Genomic DNA, 13,923 nt, shown 5'->3' with positions numbered 1-13,923 from the left:
CAAAACCTAAAAGAACAAATAGATTAAGTTTTGGATCAAACGTGTTAAGTTCCGCAGGCGATCCAAAATTTAATTTAAAAGAACACATGGTAGCTAGGAAAAGGTTCAGACCTTTGTACAAAATTTTTGTACAGTGGAACCTATAGGTTTTCCGAGTAGCAACCAACATAATCAAGCCTTGAAAATGAAATGGAAAATTATTCCTAAGGTGATTAGGATGTGCCAATCTCATTTGAGGAGTTTTCTAGAGTCAATCTAATTGGCACATAGTGATCTAAAAATCTTTTGTATTTGATTTTAGGTCTATTACACTTAGGAATATAGAATTTATGGCAAAATGATCAAAATTATCAAAAATGGCAACTAAGGCTAGAATTAGGTATTTTCTATACCTTGACATGTTATTTGCCATATATTGTTTGCCATATGTCATGTCATGACATCATATTTAATCTATGATCATTTGAAATGTCATGATAATGCTTAGGTTATTTATATGTCATGTTTTATTTAAGTTTCATACTTTATGCCATGACATCATGACATTGGCACATGTTATTATGTATGATATCATTTTATGCCATGTCATCATTTCTTGCATTTATAATCAATGAAATTGATTTAAGGTTAGAAACACAAGTTGATATGGAGATCAAATTGATGTTTAGAAAATGCATGAGACCTTAGCCTAAGATAACCTAAACTCATATCTCATATCAAAATTGACTTGGATGTGTTTGATACACCTTAGATGTGTGTGAGATATTAGGATGATGAGTTAGGATCAAGGTGCATAGTTCTTGTACCTAGATGAGCCTAATTCAAAACTGGGGATCATAGGGAAAGCTTATGTACAAGTCATGTACATTTAGCCCAAAGATTGCGGTCCTAAATTAAAGGGTTTAAAATCATTTCAAAATTGATTTGAAAAACCTTGATGAAGCTTTTCTAGTGATAGCATTCATCATTGAGCAAGGTGATACAAAGATAAGTTAACTTTGAGCTATTTCAAAGACTTTTGAACTTTGTATCAAGATTGAAAAATGGAAGTTATTTTCATAGAAAACTATTTTTCCATGATAGTATATGTTATGAGGAATGTATCCTCAAAATTTCACAATTTTTGGAATTTTCTGGAATTTTGTAGGGGTTTCTAAATTTCGGAAGGAAATTCAGAAACTGATATCAGAGGTTGTGGACCGATCAGAAGGGAGTTTGATCGGTTCAGGAAGTTGTGGATCGGTCAGTGTGACCGATCCAGAGGAAGCCTGATCGGTCCGGTGACCGATCAGGGCGTGCCAGTTTCAACTGTGCTGTCTGAAATTTCTGAAATTTCAGCAATGAAGTTGGTGTTTTGGATTTCTAAAGGGTTGAAACTCTCCAAGACATTGTTGGTGCAATGGTCAAGGGGGAGTTGACCTTTAGGGGGAGTTTTAACCATTAGTCAAGGGGGAGTTGACTTTTAGGGGGAGTTTTTACTCCTAAAGACTTGAGTGATATGAGATTATCACTAAGTTGATTGTTGAATTTAGTATCAAGGGGAAAATTAAGGGTTTCAATGAAAGGTATGAGACTTTCATTAGGAAGAAACTCTTGACCTTGATTTACTCCTTTTGATGTGTATCAATAAGGGGGAGAGAATGTCTAGAGAATGTTCAAGGAAGAACATTGGAGTTAGTGGGAGAGTTTGTTGATCACAACAAATGAAGTTGTGAACAACGATAACTTACTCTTCAAGGGGAGAGTTTGTTGATGTGTGCCAATAGGGGGAGAATGAAGGGTTTAAGTTAGGCCTTCATTATCTAAGAAGGAGGTTGCCTTCTTAGAAGGAGAATGTAAGGTTGTAACTTATGTTTCATTACCTAGTGGCATGAAGAAAGTTGAGCCTATTGGATTAGCCAAACTTAAAGGTATTGTCAAACATCAAAAAGGGGGAGATTATTGGTGCAATTTCCAGTAGGTCAAGGTTGACCTAGTTGACCAAGCGTAAACCTTGGTCATGGTTTCGATGTTTGACAATACAGAAAGACATGTAGACATGGACAATGCAGGTGCAGTTGTCCATGCGGAGAGATACTGATCAGGGTCTGATCAGGGTGGATGAAGAAGAGTCAAGTAGGTCAAGGTTGACCGGATACTTGACTGGGAAGTCCTAACTGGGATGTTAGGCAGTTCGGAAAGTCATGGTGAGTGAAACCAGGCAGTTCGAAAAGTCCTGGTGAGTGAAGCCAGGCAGTTCGGAAAGTCCTGGTGAGTGAAGTCAGGTAGTCAGGAAGTCCTGGTGAGTGAAGCCAGGTAGTCAGGAAATCCTGGTGAGTGAAGCCAGGTGAAAATCCTAGTGAGTGAAGCTAGGTGAAAGTCATGGTGAGTGAAGCCAGGCAAATGGAGAAAGCCCTGGTGAGTGAAGCTAGGCAGTTGGGAAAGACCTGGTGAGTGAAGCCAGGCAGGGGAAAGACCTAGTGAGTGAAGCTAGGCAGTTTGGAAGTCCTGGTGAGTGAAGCTAGGCAAGGGAAATCTAGATGGGTCAAGGTTGACCAGACATCTGGTGAAAAGTCCAAGCAGGGAGACTTGGCACGGAGAAGACCAAGTTGGAGACTTGGCACGGAAAGTCGGAGAGGGCTCAGTAGCTCGTTCTCCGGACTGTGGTCAGAGAGGGCTCGGTAGCTCGTTCTCTGGACCGGACGAAGTCGGAGAGGGCTCGGTAGCTCGTTCTCCGGACTAGGTCAAGAGAGGCTCGGTAGCTCATTCTCGGGACCATTTAGGGTTTAGGTGGAGCTCTAAGGATCGGTCTGTGACCGATCTGATGTCGATCGGTGACCGTCGGATAACAAACGAAGGGTTACGTAAGTCATCGATCGGTGCAGACCGATCGGGCTGATCGGTCCCGGGACCGATCGAGATGTTCTGGACCGATCGGGGCTTGACTGATCGGTCAGCTATCCATTGGCTCTGGCGGTCTTACGTCTTACGGCCTCTTAGCGGTGGATGCGGTATAAAAGGGAGGATTCTCTGGACTCTCTCGATTACTCTTCTTCTGCTCCGCGCTTCTTCTTCTGCCTCTTCTTCTGCTGCAAGTTCTTCTCTGACTTTCTGAGCTCTTCGCTCTGAAGATTTTGTGAGCTTCCACTCTTGGGACCAATCGATTCTTTTGCGGTTGTGGTTGGATCAGAAGCTTCATCCGAAAGAAGGCAAGTAAGCGAAGGTGTTTCATACATTTGTATTGTATTTAGCTTCTTGCTGCTTTCTACTCCTGTATTGCTTTTGCAAAACATTGTGGCCAGGTTTCTCCACCCATAAGGAGTTTATATTAGCCGGTTTCCCGGGGACTCATCCACCGACGGATTGATAGGCTTCGTCCACCTTACGGACACGCCGAGGAGTAGGAGTATCATCTCCAAACCTCGTTACATCGATGAGTTTGAGGTTTGCTATTCTCCGTTGTCGTTTCTATTGTTTATTTCCGCTGCGCTAACCTTGATTTGTAGAAAGAAACGAACGATTTGGGGCGGCTATTCACACCCCCCCTCTCTAGCCGCGATCATCGATCCTAACATGAAGGACCTGACGCTAGGCTGAAATTTAGCTAGGTCCGCGGGGACCGATAGCTGGTGGGAAATTCAGCTAGATCTGCGAGGCCTGATAGCTGATGAGAAGTCCAGATAGGCCCGTGGGGTCCGATATTTGGTCGGAAGTTCGGTTGGGTCTACGAGACCTGGCAACCGGTCGAAGTCCAGTTGGGTCTACAGACCTGATAACTGGTGAGAAGACCTGGTGGGTCAGAGGCAAGTCGAGGGATTGCAAGTGGTAAGTAAAGGCAAGAAACTAGAGGAGAGATCAAGTGAGGACACGTATTTTGCATATGGGATAAAGTTGTATATCGTTTTGATACAATGCAAGATCGTGACAAAGTTCTACTTGGGGGACCGTATTTTGCATATGGGATTCCTCTGTTCCTAAAGATTATGCCGCGTTGCTTTTTGTTCGATGAAGATGGAAGATACGTCCCCGCTTGGGTTCAAATTCATGGCTTGCCACCGGATTGTTGGTCTCCCAAAGTTCTTGGACTCATTGGCTCAGAGATAGGAAGACCAATGTACACCGACAAATTGACCCGTACAAGGGAACGATTGACATATGCTCGGCTCTTGGTGGAGGTCTCAGTTCATGACGAGAGAATAAGAGAGGTCCCAATTACATTACCTACTGGTGCTCAAATTGACCTCCGGATCATTTATGAAGTCATGCCCGACTTTTGTGAAGATTGTCGAAGACTTGGACATTGTAAGAAGGATTGCATGATTTCTGGAAAACATCATCCCAACCGGCCACAACCTACAAGAGGTAGACAACAATTTCAATATCGAAAAAAACAATTGATACCTCCTCAAGGGCCTTCACAAGCCGTTGGTGAACAAGATCCTGTAGTGACTACAAAGGTTGTTGAAGAAATGATCCCAAAGGAGGTACAATCATCACCCATTCCAAATGTACCCGATCCTCTTTCACAACCGGTTTTAGTATCTCCCTCTTCATCAAAGAATAGTGTGGCTTCATCATCAAAATAACCTAATTCTCAAGCCAAAGGTAAGGAGGTTGCTGCATATCAAGATCAAATTGATTCAAGTGAGGCTGCTTCTGTCACTCTAGGCACGGAGGACACTATCATTTCAGACAGCACCTTTATCCCTCATTTGATTCCGGGACCTATTGTGGAAGCGGAACCGCCCCCTACATCAACTCCAACTTCAACACATGTGGAGGTTCATCATAATGGGAGGATTTTACGGGTCAGAGTAGCCCGCCCATCTTGTGGTTGATGAAGATTGCATCTTGGAATATTAGGGGCTTCCATAAGCCTCTAAAACATGGGGGGGGGGGGGGGGGGGCATTCATCTCCTCAAGCAAAAGGAAATTCAAGTCATAGCACTCATTGAAACGAAGCTTAATGAGGACTCCTTAGATGTTATCATGCGAAGAAAATTTTCAGGTATGGGGATGGCAAATAATTTCATTTATTCTAATAGAGGTCGTATTTTGCTTCTATGGGATATGCACAGGGTCACCTTGGATGTCCTCGACACATCGGATCAATATATACATTGCCGTGTTCGTTGTTCTATTACGGCTCGGTCTTCTTTAGTGACATTCATATATGGCTTTCATTCTATTATGACAAGGAGACCCTTATGGACTTCTCTTACCCTCATTGGTGAAACAATTGTCGAACCTTGGCTCATTATGGGAGATTATAACTCACCATTGGCGATTCAAGACAAAGAAGGTGGGGAACCGATTTCTAATTATGAGATACATGATTTGGAGTGCTTTGTTGACACTTGTGGTTTGGTTGATCTTCGCTCTATTGGGTGTCGTTTGACATGGACAAATGGACGGGTTTCTTGCAAGCTAGATCGTGCTATGGTGAACTCACAATGACTTGCTTCGGACTATGAAAGTTATGTGGAATTTACACCCCCGGGTTGTTTATCGGTCACTCTTGTGCTATAGTTTCAACTTTTGCAAGAGAAGGAGTTTCAAATAGGCCTTTCAAATTTTATAATATGTGGGTGTTGCATGATGGATTCAAAGACTTGGTGGCAAATACATGGGAGGAGCCCGTATATGGCAATGCACAGTTTACTCTCAAGACAAAACTTACACGGTTGAAAGGCAAACTAAGGGAACTTGATAAGCTTCACTTTCAACATATCAAAGAGCAAGCATCAAGAGCAAAATCTGAGCTAGAGGTTGTTCAAAGAGCTCTTCTTGATGGTGGTGAGCCCCCAAGTGACTATGGCACAATAAGAAAGAAGGTGATTATGCTAGCGGAGGCGGAACGACTCTTTTATCAACAACGTGCCAAGAATATTTATCTCAAGAATAGTGATAGATGCACCAAATTTTTTCATGACTTGGTGAAGAGAAACAACAAAAGAAATGCTATTACCACACTAATCAAACAATCCGGGGAACAAACAACTAGTTTGAATGAAGTCGCCATGGAGTTTGTGGAATATTTTCAAAGTCTCTTGGGTGAACCCGGTCAAAGCTCTCCAATTGATATTTCTTCTTTGCATGGGACTAAATTATCTCAAGCTCAAGCATCATCTCTTGAAGCTACAATCACGGAGGAAGAAATCAAGAAGGCTTTATTTAGTATAGGCGCCGATAAAGCTCCCGGTCCGGATGGCTACAATGCTAAATTTTTCACGACGGCTTGGGACAATATAAAGGATGATTTCATCAAGGCGATAATGGAATTCTTCACTAATGGTCAGCTCCTAAAATAATGGAATCATACTTTGATAGCTCTCATTCCTAAATCCGATCATGCACCAAGAGTTACAGATTTTAGGCCTATCTCTTGTTGTACGGTTTTCTACAAGGTTATCTCCAAAGTATTGGCAGCAAGATTGGCAAATGTTATGGGCATATTGTTGGATCCGGCTCAAGTGGCTTTCATCAAAGGTCGGTCCATAGGTAATAACATTCATTTAGCCCAAGAATTATTGAGGAAGTATGCTCGTAAGCGGGTTTCTCCAAGGTGTATGCTCAAAGTTGATTTGCACAAGGCTTTCGATACGGTTGATTGGAGTTTTCTTATGTCCGCACTTGTTGGTTTTGGTTTTCCCTAACAATTTTGTGGATGGATAAAGGAGTGTATAACAACGGTTTCTTACTCAATTAGTCTAAATGGTGGATTGCATGGTTTCTTTAGCGCAAGAAGAGGCTTGAGGCAAGGTGACCCTCTCTCTCCTTTGTTATTTGGTCTATGCTTAGAAGTTTTCTCACGTTCTATGAAAGTTGATTCAAGATTAAGTGCATTTCATTATCATCCAAAGTGTAAAGAAGTGGAGCTTACACATACACTACAACAAAAACTGCAAACGACAACGGATATTATCCGTTGTCGTAGGGTCAAAAAACCGTTGTAACTGAGGGTGTTGTAGAATGTATTGCCCTACAACAACGGTTTTGAATCCGTTGTCTTTGTAGACATTTGACAACGGTTTTTATCCGTTGTTGTTTATATGCCCAAAATTTAGCTACGAAGGATACGACAACGTTTTAAAACCGTTGTGGTAGATAATTTCAACAACAGAAATAAACCGTTGTTGTAGACATTTTTTACAACAGATATAAACTGTTGTGGTAGATAATATTTGACACATTTTATTTTTTTTACAATATTTTTAATATATTTTACAACGGATAAAACCGTTGTCTTTTATCACTTTTTATAAAAAAAATTCGTTGTGGTTTACCTAGTTTTTACAACATTTTTAATTGTTGTCTTTAATGTTCATTAATACCAAACAACCAATCTTATTTTACTATAAGCAAACCACCAATACAAAACTAAATATTTACTACATTAAATCCAAAATAAACATCCATATATAATTCATCTTGTAGCCACATATACAAAAATATATAAAATGAGTTGTTACTCATCAAAATACACATGTTTTCCATTACTCTCCATATACATTAAATCACATGTTTTCCATTTGCTGTTCTCCACATAAGGCGATACTTACTCTCCTCAAATACAGGCGATATTTCTATTCATGTACAAAAAGGACACGGTTTAGAGAAGCAGCATAGAGAGAAAATGATAAAAACATCAAGCAAATAATAAAATAAACTAGAAAGTGCAGTAATCATCAGATTATTTCATCTCTGAAAAACTTATCTGTATAAAAAAGCTGAACGCAAGAAAAAATTGCCACAGAACGATAACTTCAGAATCTATTCTTGCATGCACAACCCCCTTTTAATTCACTCTGAATCGTCTACCTATATTTGTTTGGTATAGAAGAAGAACTCTGAATTATTTGATGCAATGGAAAAGAGTATACTACAGCTTTAAGATGATGCTTAATTAAGCAAAGTCTTGATGGAGTTAACAACAGATGTAGCATGAGTTTGCATCTTATGAATACCAAATTCATACGACAAAAGAGTTGTCTAATGATTCAGAGTTCCTCCTCTCAAAAGCTCAGTTCAAGAGCATCCAATTACTATTAGATTGTAAAAACAAGGCAGAAGGACGTCACTTGGTGACATACAATTGAGATGACCAATTTTTGTTTTAATTTAAGTAATATATTCCTTAATTCTAGTTATGTAGCAAATAAATCAAGAATATGTGACTAGTTAGCTTTCTTGGATTCAAGAAACTATGGTGGTCTTCTAGGAAAAGTCTAAGCTGTTGGCTTTAACTAACCCTGAAAATTAAGATAACTTTTAGATTTCAACGAGTAAGTCAATCATTTACTCAATCAACTCCATTTCTTCCTACAATTTGCAACACTTAACGATAAGAAGAGTTGCTATTCATGGTAATGGTAACAATAAGAGAGTTTAAAAGCAACTGGATAAAGTTCAAAACGATGCGCAGAGATACCTGCAAGTGACTTGCAACATTTTCCCTAGTAAGTCCGACCACACTCATCAACTCAAGGATTTTCTTCGGCACAGCTTCTGCAGGAAGAGAAAGCATACGCAGTAGTGAGACAATAAGTAAATGGAGATTCCAGTGGTAGTATCACATGATATCGTCTGTTATCATTAAATCACATGTTTTCCATCTCCGCATAAGGGTCGATGACAGTCAAAATCCAATGACAACTATGCACAAAACAGAGTGAATGCATAAATTCAACAGGATTGTTGAAATAAATCTATTAAAAATGAAATTGTAATATTTATTTACCCAACATTGTGAGGTGTCAAAACTAGCTGATTTTTTGTTGCACCACTCAGCCTATCAGTCAAAACACTTGCCTAGCTATTCAAGTATTCAGTCTTTTCATTTTTGTCAAGTTTGGATACATATGGCATTACTGGAAGGGTTTGTGGATCCACAAATCTGAACTTATCCCTAATGAACAGAATAGGGATAAGTTAACTAATAGAATACTAATAAGTTAATTAATAAAACGTAAGAACAGTGTAATAAATATTAATAAGTAAGAGAATTACTCGATATAAGGATCAACGTCAACATCATTTTCCAAGACATAACGATGTGCTTGATGCAATGGACGATGCACCAGAGCAGTGTAACCGCTGATGAAGTGATACATTGTTTGGGGTAAAGCAAGTTTGCTAACTAGTGGAAGCACGCCAAAAGCATCACATGCCAAGAGGATGACATTCTTAGGGTGCGGACCAACACACGGTATCTTCGCATTAGGAATATACTTAATTGGATATGAAGCTCGAGTGTTCTCTGCAACATCAACAATTCCATTGAACCAGATTCCCTTTCACACAATAACAATTCACTCAAGAAGTTTGTTTCATCTTGTTAATCACCTGTAATAGAGTTATCAAAGTAGTCTACTTCCCTAGTGTGTTCATCGAAAACGATGTTTTCCAACACTGCAAGAAATTTGCAAACATTAGGACAAAAAAATATGAATGGTTCCAGTTCAAAGTGCATGTCGAGTTTGATAGGGCACTTGCCGGTTCCAAATTTGATGGCATTCCAAATGTCAGGTTCCTTCTCCTTTGTTAGGCCGATACATTTTGCATAGCACCTCCTTCAATGTTTGAAATACCATTTTCACTCCAACAATGCTCATCATCGCCAATAAGAAGCCTGTTGTGGTCTGTAGACAAAGTAGTTTTCCCTGTGCCTAAAACAACAAAGCAAAAGTCATAAGAACAAAGAAGTCATATGGCGAAAACACTACAATGTAACATAATTCTACACATTTACACATGGAATGCTTCTAGTTAAGTTGCAAAGGGCAGTATAGTAACCATTTAATGGGCAGGTGATGCGCTAGAATCTCGTCTGACAAACACTTACCTGATAGTCCAAAGAAGAGGGCAACATCACCATCTTTGCCCATATTGTTGCTAGAGTGCAGGGAGAGAATGTTTCTTTTAGGCATTAGATAGTGCATCACACCAAACAAACCCTTCTTCATCTCCCCGGCATACTGTGTGCCAAGGATGACCATTTCTTTCCTATCAAAATTAAGATCAATGCTGGTGGAGGTAGTCATGTAGTGTGTGTATCGATTACATGGAAACTGGCCAACATTGTAAATTGTGAAGTCCTGAGTACTGAAATCCTCCAGTTCTTCAGGCGTAGTACGGATGCACCTGCGATCCTTCCAATTATTTCATGCAAAAGAGAGTTTTTCTTCTTCTAGTTTACATGTTTTGGATATTTGAATCCTCTAGATATGCAGAATTATGCCAAGTGCAGAAGTTGATCTATGAATTGTATTTACATATGAAATTTAACAGTCATTTGGGTTCATAGAAGCCAATACTCTTGCATGGATGATTAGATATTTCAACTTATTTGGATATCTTTTTTCCCTAGACCAGAAAATTAAGGAAACTTTATTTACATCTAAAATTCTAGCGTTTCCAACCTACTTGATTATAAATTGTTAATGAAGCCTAAATAACTAAATAAAAGCATTTTGAAAAGCAAAAAAAAGAACTCTTCACAAACAGTAGACTTATACAAGCATTTGATACAATCAGAGAATTTATAGTGTAAAACAATTGTAATAAACAAAAGAGTATAAAGTTGGAATTCAACATATCTAAATTAAATACCTAAAATAGAATGATCTTACCAGGTAAATCTTTCTCTAGAAGCTTCCACTCAAGCAAAATCCTTTTTGCCCAATTTTTTGAAGGCTGTCAATAAAAAGAGGTTAGGAAATTATCATCATTCGTTGCCACATCCCTGCCCTACTGCCAGGCTATACTTCTGTATCAATCTCATCTCCATTATTTATGCAATCGATCATATAACACCGACCGTGGTGGGTAGATTCAGATAACCATATCAATGGAAATTATCATCCTTAAGAGTGATGGCACTTACCTTAATTTCCTGACAAGACGGAACACCATCGAGATGCTCTGGGATGCTAAAATAGTGATCCGAGTGTTCTTTAACAGTATCAAATTTCTTAAATGATTTATACTTCACATCGATCTCATCTTCAACAATGATCTTCTTGTTCTTTTTTGGCTCTTCGGCAGCAAGAGGATTCTTCAACCGAGATTCTTTAGAGAATATCTCAGTCAACTTTAGATAAATTTCCATTTTATGAAATGCTAACTGAAATATTTTGAACTCTGATGGAATGATTGTCTTATATTTGCCACATGAACATTTTCATGAAAGAATAGTTTTTCAGAGGTAATCGATATGAAGGACAATCCCCTTGCTACCGTGGTGCCCTCCTATGCAGTGACCGCTGTCGAGGGGCCAATGTGAAGCAAGAGGAATGCACTAGCATAATCACTAGCCATAAACAGCCCAAAGAACCTCATCCGCTGCATAAAGGCCACACCGCCGAAGTTTTGGTAGTCGCAAGATCAGGCGAAGGGGCAAACAACTCGAATGTTAGGAATGCAAACATTGAATAACTAATGCTGAGCAGACGACATTTCAAGAAATAATAATAGCATGGAATGCACATTTCATCCCATCCATGTGCCACAACACCACAGGAAGAAGCCAGAAACTGCACTCGTTGTGGTTCAAGATGTTTATATAATTAGACCACATGTAACACACTGCCATAAGATCATTAAGTACGATTTTTTAACATGCTGATACAAACTTCATTTGGCATGGAAACAGCTGCTGACTCTGATTCTATTCTTTTTTTTTATCAGATTGTGTAGCAGAATTTTTATGAGGTTCCACAAGAGACTCTGTACCTGCATTTAAACCCTGAAACCCAAAATGGGATGAATTAAAATCACTGGATACAGAAATTAAGTAGAGAAATATTAGGTATCAAAAAGTCTCCCCAAAACCATAAATGTTACATCAATGTTCATGATTTAAGGAGAATCAGTAATGGCTAAACCCATATGAATGCAACTCAGCAAAACTAAACGGGGAATCTTCCAACCAGTCTCAGATGCCAGCCATTATTCACAGTTCTAACATTATGAAACTTATTATTACGTTGTAGATTGCATTTTACTAAAAAAAAAACTCTCAGTGACAAACTTGAAACAGGAATCTGATCTCAGGTAATAATAAGATTCAGATTCGATGTAATGAAAAAAAAGAATTTGCTAACATACATCAACATTTTTTGAAGCAGGCTTGTATGGACAAGCAGCTGGCACCCTTGCAGGCTTTCTGTATTCCCAGCCGAAAAGCCTGTAGATCTTACCCTGCAATAATATTATGAATCTACAAATTAGCAAAACAAATTATCTTGGAAGAACGTATAGAAGAATATCAAGGTAGAAGATTATCAAGATATTAACTAAGTAGGGGTCCAGAAGACTAGCATATCCAACTTTGACCGGAAACGGAACCAAACCCATCTGAAAATTAAGGGTTTCTTTTTCCAGCTTTCAGGTTGGATTTTGGAGATGCGAAATACTCTCTTTCAGCTCAGGTCGGGTTTCAGATTGCAGACCTAATTACCATGTCTGTCTATTGTGTTTGTCTAACCTCTAGCATTAAGTATATCAGTATCTTCTGCAATTCAGGTTCAAGGTTTCAGGTCGGACTTTAGAGATGTGAAATACTCTCTTTTGAGTATTTCATTGTTGAAATACTCAACAATGATTGAAATACTCTCTTTTGAGGATTCTTCACTTGATGGGGGTGGTTGGCGCCGACCTCTTCTTCTGCAGGGAGTGCAGTTCATCAATGGTCTTCGCCTTCACCGGCGGCACGCTATCGTCGTGGCAGATCCCGTTCTCCGGTTTCTCCCTCCCGTGCGTCTGGATCTTCGACAGCCCATTGGAGAATGCCGCCGCTCACCAGGAAATGAGAAGGAGCACAACGTCGTATGAGGAGAGGGAAAGATAAATGGCTTAGGTTTGGGGACGCGAAAACACGGCGCCGAAAAGAAAACAGCGAGGGAAAGGAAAACAGCGAAGGGGGGAAATGACCAAATTCAATTACAACGGTTTTTTCAAAACTATTGTCGTAGCCGCTAAAAACGCGGATAAAGACAACGGTTTATAAAACCGTTGTAAAAAGTGTTGTGGTTTTAAAAAAAAGTCACTCAATGACAACAGTTTTACTAAAACCGTTGTCTATTATATTTAATGGGAAGTTCAAAGACAACGGTTTTGGCAAAAACCGTTGTCTTTGAGCAAATATGCAACGCTTTCTCTTAAAACCGTTGTCGTAGGGGTGTTGTCGTTTGCAGTTTTTGTTGTAGTGATATAGCATATGCCGATGACCTCTTGTTGTTTGCAAGAGCCGATGCTTCTACTCTTACTCTTATTATGGATTGTCTAACGATTTTTGGTGATAAAGCGGGCCTTCGAGCAAATCTGTCAAAATCCAACTTATATATGGCCGGGGTTAGTGAACAACTACGAGAGGAGATACTACACATAACCGGCTTTCAACAAGGCACATTTCCTTTCCGGTATCGTGGCATTCCTTTAGTTACGGAGAAATTGAGGATTGCAAATTATGGGGCTCTTCTTGACTCCATAAGGAAGAAGGTTGTCTCTGTAGGACCGTTAGATTCGATAGAGGGGGGGGGGGGGGGGGGAATATTGATTCGCAGAAAAGTAAAGCAGACACAAGGTTTTTTACTTCGTTCGGAGCCTGTGACGACTCCTACTCGAAGGCCCGTACTCCTTGAGTACTTTCGTTGGGCAATTCACTAGCAATTCGGATAATTACAATTTAAGTACAAAAAGATGCTAATGAAAAAAAAAACAAAGCTGTACCGACAGACAAGGAATTTAAAAGAGCGGGATCGTGTCGTCGGAGCTTTGTGAGCGTCGTTGGAGCGCAGAGCAGCAGAGCAAGTAATCTCAGAGTTCTCAGATGTGAAAGGTTGATTTTGAAGCTCCTGCCTGGGGCTTCTTTTATATGTTGCTCCGGGCGCCTGGATTCCTTCCGGGCGCCTGGAATGTGACGTAGCAGCTCAAACCGAGATG

General features: G+C 39.8%; 1 long non-coding RNA gene and 1 pseudogene across 1 annotated transcript; both read right to left on the bottom strand.

The window, feature by feature from the left end:
• Positions 1 to 8,579: 8,579 nt before the first annotated feature.
• LOC122026612 lies at positions 8,580 to 11,089 on the bottom strand (annotated as a pseudogene).
• Positions 11,090 to 11,663: 574 nt separating this feature from the next.
• LOC122028068 lies at positions 11,664 to 12,247 on the bottom strand. The gene is made up of 2 exons (XR_006124623.1): positions 12,088 to 12,247; positions 11,664 to 11,725 (listed from the first exon to the last, which is right to left on the bottom strand). It is a non-coding gene; the product is annotated as an uncharacterized LOC122028068 (long non-coding RNA).
• Between the last annotated feature and the right edge of the window lie 1,676 nt (positions 12,248 to 13,923).

The sequence above is a fragment of the Zingiber officinale genome, chromosome 10A, assembly GCF_018446385.1.
Source record: "Zingiber officinale cultivar Zhangliang chromosome 10A, Zo_v1.1, whole genome shotgun sequence".
NCBI lineage: Eukaryota > Viridiplantae > Streptophyta > Magnoliopsida > Zingiberales > Zingiberaceae > Zingiber > Zingiber officinale.
Note: the sequence above shows the minus strand (reverse complement) of the source record. Positions and strands in the feature narration are given on the sequence as shown.